Genomic DNA, 5083 nt, shown 5'->3' with positions numbered 1-5083 from the left:
AAAATTATAATAATACTTACTATACATGTGTTAGATGCTCTGTAAAACAATGTTCTTAAGGGATGACACTTCTGATATAGCAAGTCTGAGGAAGAGCCATTGGCTCGAAACATCACTGCAAATAAAATCTTTCAACAGGAACTACTTTGTGTGTGGATCACTCTTAACACCCATTCTAGTAGGTTTGCAATGTGCATGTCTTTGTAATCATTCTCACAATAAATATTAAAGAGGCTATATGCAACTTTTTCCCCAAAATAAACGTAACAATAGCCTTTTTATTTTACCATTTATGACTCAAACATCTCCTGATGAGCATACTGACACCTTGTCCGCTCACAGTGGGTGCACCTATAAGCCTGTATCCTATTTTTCCTATTTTCTGTCGGGTCGGATTTTTCCCGCGCTGTCTGCGGATGTGACGTCAAGCGCGTTCATGTTAAACGTTTCAGATCACTCTGCCACCACCGCTAGTCAGCAAACAAACTTAGTTTCTCAAACAATATATGTATTTGACTGTTCTTACCTCTGTAAACATAATGTTGACTTCTTTGTAGCGGATGACTTGTGAAGTGTGCACGTACGAGAGCGAGCAGAAAGGAAGAGCAGTTCCGTTTTTTGGCCACAGGTGTCAGTCGCGAGTTTAAATTTCAGAAAATCGCATGTAGCCTCTTTAAATGTTTTAATGAGTGATATAAAAAATCTTTATTTTTTGAAGAACAGCTGGAATATGAAATGATAACTTTTCATTACAAAGATATTGCAAGAAAACAACCACACAGGGTAATTTTTTTTTACCTACTTATGCATCTATGGGTACATCTTGTAGCTTTTTAACTAGCACCATTGGATTCCTTGACCCTTACAGTGTGGGTTTAGCAGTAAAAATCAACATTCCAGTTTATTAAGAAGTCGAGATATTACAATTTGAAATTTTACGGCCGCCAAATAGATATTTGGGCAAATGCAAACATTGATTTTCTGACTCCTTATACAATAACCTTTCCAAAAATGTATAGTTAAGCAAATCCCCAAAAAAATTCCCTCAAAGGTTAAAATCTGAATATAATGATCCTGACTAGATCCAATCAATTTCCGATGGAGGTTCTGTGAATTGCAATTAAAAATGGAGGTTCTGTGAATAGTGGATACATCATCTACATCATGGATACATCATGGATGCTACTGTTTGAGCTACAGGAATTATATTACAATTATCTTCCATCAAATCTGTCAAGACTGTAAAATCATAGATGATTTCCATCTTATTCTGGATTATGTCCGTTACAATGAGGAGAAATAATATTGTGTTATTATTATTATTATTATATCATTCTAATGCTAACAGTCTTTTAGACAATTACTTTATAAATTAATCAAATTTAAAATATTGTCGCTGTCGGGCAGAAACCTCATATCTCCATTTAATTTTTATTTAATTAATTTAATTAATTTAATTTTTTTCCATAAATCTCTTGGTCACCCTTTACGTCTGCCTGCCTGTGGGTTTTGCAAATATTTAACCATTGAAGAGTATTAAAAAGAGCTTGTGACTAAACCTTGTAACTTCATTGGCTCCTCAGGGTGTCTTAGTTAAACAGATTATGTTATTTATAGATATAAGATATAGCACTTCATCTTTTGTAACATGAGATTAACAGCATCTTAAATGACATCTAAAAAAACTGCGCACCCACATAGCTACAATGAACTTCATAACTCAACGTAATGCGATGCACTTACTGCCTCAAATGCTGTCTCATAACATTCGCTAGTCAAAAACTTTGTAATTCCATTTGAACTTGATTTTGTTAAAAAGTTAATAATATAATGACACATGCCAATAAATGACCATATATACAGCCACAATAAAAACTGCTTTTAATTATTTAAAAAATAAGTGTTTTTTCCATTTCCTGAAAAGTAGAGATTTAATTTTGACCGACCGCGGGTGTGGTTCCCCTTCGGAAGGGAACTTGCACTGGGTAGATGACGCTATTGGGGAACGCCCTCCACATGAACCGGTGTCTGAAAAACTATCCAATCATGGCAATCGATATTGACTGGTGACAGCCTATGGCGTCACTACTAGTGTGACCCGGAAGTATAAAAGGGGTGACTAGAGAACATGTCATCCTCTTTTTGTCTTCAGGGACTGTTTTGTCTGATTTGCAATCACCTAAAAAAGGAAGGAACAATTATGGCAAATGATAAGCGTTTCAAGAAATGACACTCAACTTGTGCGTTTACTGTTTGGGCTCAGAGCACGCACAATCAGCTCTTGAAGGATCTGATTGTGCAGAATGTGAGAATTTTCCTCTAAGAAAACTCCGCTGTCATCTGGCCCTTTTCTCGAGGGAAGAGGGACAGACATCTGTGCCAGGCGATTAAGTTCCCGAGAAGTTTGAGAGAGTTGTTTATCTCCGATGCTCCTCGGAGGCTCGCAAGTCTGAGCTGCCGGATGAGGATGTGTTGTCAGTGTCATTAACATCCTCTGATCTGACAGCGAGTGCTCTGCTGGCAGCCCAAGAAAGCAGGAGATGGCTGATGAGGGTGAAGAGGATTTACAACCCGAAGCCTCACAGCCACCCTGCCTGTATGAAGAGTTGTGAGTGTTATGGAACGCGCTCAGCGAGGCTTTGCTGCCGTAGGAGCGCGTGAGGGAAGAGACCGCTCATGGCAGACTTCACAAACGGTTTCTTTCCAGCCATAACGCTCCAGCTCCTGTGAGCCTTCTATTCCTGCCCGATCTATACAATAGGGATCGAAAAGAACCCGTGTTCAGAGTGCATCCATAGCCATCAGCGAGCAAACTACACTGACGTTGAGGGGAAGCGCAAACACAGGTATGTGTCGAGGCAAAGGTCTGCGGTCCTTGATGCTGACCCCTCTGATGTCAACTTCCTCTTTCAGGAGGGTGGCTGCAGGCCCCACTTCCTCTTTTATTTTTCTGCAGTCATCCAACTTGTCAAGGCAGCTGAAATTTTTAACACTCAGATAACCACAAAAGTCAAATTAAACAGCTTAATTTCCAAAAATATCTTCTGGTTATCATCTGCACACTTCCTACACCCCAGGTACTTCTTGCATCAGCCCTGAGGCTGCACTTGTGATGAGTGATTCCTTCAATTTGGAACCCTTTCTGTAGGTCTGGCGTCGGGTTTGGTAGTAAGTGCGCTCTTTTGAGCTCTTTATGGTGATAGGCCTTCAATTTGTGAATGTTTTTAGGCCATCGCTCTACGGGCAGCAGGTTGAGCTCTGTTGGTCTCCTCCCTTTACGAGAGTTTTAGTAAGGTTGTACAGTAGACCTCGGTTCCCTTTTAGAAAGTATTAAGGGGTGTGTTAGGTATGGTTTTTATAGCAGTAGAAGTAGGGCCCTGAAGGTCCCATATATAGGTAGGCTATGCATACCCTTCCCATAGGCCTCCTCTGATTAGAGTCGTCAGGCTTATATAGTGGGTAGTGCCAATCTGTGGTAAACAGGTTGGCCGTATTATACAAAAAAATGTCTAGTCAGGCCACTGTTCATCCGAGCATCAAACAGACATTTCTGCGTGAGAAGGCTTCCTCCCTATCATCACAAGTTTTTCTACTGAGGCCAACGCTCTGTCAAGCTCCAGATAAAACTACAGAATCAAGCGTTGGCCCTTGTCAGGTGTAGTATTTGAACCACAAGAACAACCTGTGAATGGAGACCTTAAGTATTTCTGTTAGTGACAACATGTATTAACTCATCTGCTTGTCTGGCCTTTTTTGATGAAACCTGTGAAATTTCATGTTAAACACAGTAACAAGACAATATTTGTATACATTTGGAACAGAATCAGTTCTGTTCGATGGGATCCATCATGACATCCTGCAAAAGGAAAAAGTTAATTATGTTATGTAATTAAGTTAATCCAAGCTTGCTTGCTCTCTGCCTTCCCAAAGTTATACGTCTTTATCGGACTTTATGCCCCCACGTCCTCCCGATTGCCTGTGAGCTTCTCATCCTGTCTATACGGTAACTTCTCTACGGTGCAGCAGAGAGTCGCGTGGTTATGACGCAATCATTAGCTTATTTTTACAAAAACGGCTTCTACGGGGGCCATTGTGTAAGTTAATGGAGCCTTTTATACATTAATACATTTATTTGAAAGGCGCCTTTCTGACACTCAAGGCCACCGTACAGGCATACATAAAAGTTAATACATAAAACAAATGATAAAATAATGCAAGAAATCAATTAAAAACCAGTTAAAATCAATTAGAATTACAGATGAATGGATGTTACAATGAATAGGCTTGTTTAAACAGATAGGTTTTGAGTCCAGATTTGAAATGAGGGAATGAGTCCATATTTCTGAGATGAGGTGGAAGGGAGTTCCAAAGGCGGGGAGCAGAGCGGCTGAATGCTCTGCTCCCCATTGTGGTGAGACGGGCAGGTGGGACGGACAGGTATAATGAGGAAGAGGATCTGAGAGAGCGAGATGGAGTGGGAACATGAAGGAGGTCAGATAGATAAGGGGGTGAGAGGTTGTGGATGGCTTTGAATGTCAGCAAGAGGACTTTGAACTGGATACGGGACTGGATAGGGAGCCAGTGGAGCTGCTGGAGGACAGGAGTGATGTGATGGATGGAGGGTGTTCGAGTAATGATTCGGGCAGCTGAATTCTGGACTAATTGAAGTTTACGGAGGGATTTGTGAGGGAGGCCCAAGAGAAGTGAATTACAATAGTCTAGACGTGAGGTGACAAGGCTGTGGACAAGAATGGCGGCAGAGTGGGGGGTAAGGGAGGGGCGAAGACGATTAATGTTACGTAAATGGAAGTAGGCTGACCGGGTGATGTTATTGATGTGTGATTGAAATGATAGTGTGCTATCCAGGATGACACCCAGACTCTTAACCTGAGGGGAAGGTGAGATAGAGGAGTTATCAGTTGCGATGGAAAAACTGTTGGTTTTGGATAATGTGGATTTGGTGCCAATGAGGAGAACCTCGGTTTTATCACTGTTAAGTTTAAGGAAGTTGAGGGTAAACCAGGATTTTATTTCAGCAATGCAATCGGTGAGGGTAGTGGGTGGGAGAGTGACTGAGGGCTTT

Source organism: Leuciscus leuciscus (assembly GCF_965113295.1).
Source record: "Leuciscus leuciscus genome assembly, chromosome: 5".
NCBI classification, from domain to species: domain Eukaryota; kingdom Metazoa; phylum Chordata; class Actinopteri; order Cypriniformes; family Leuciscidae; genus Leuciscus; species Leuciscus leuciscus.
The sequence above is the reverse complement of the archived record's forward strand: the minus strand, read 5'-3'. Positions refer to the sequence as shown.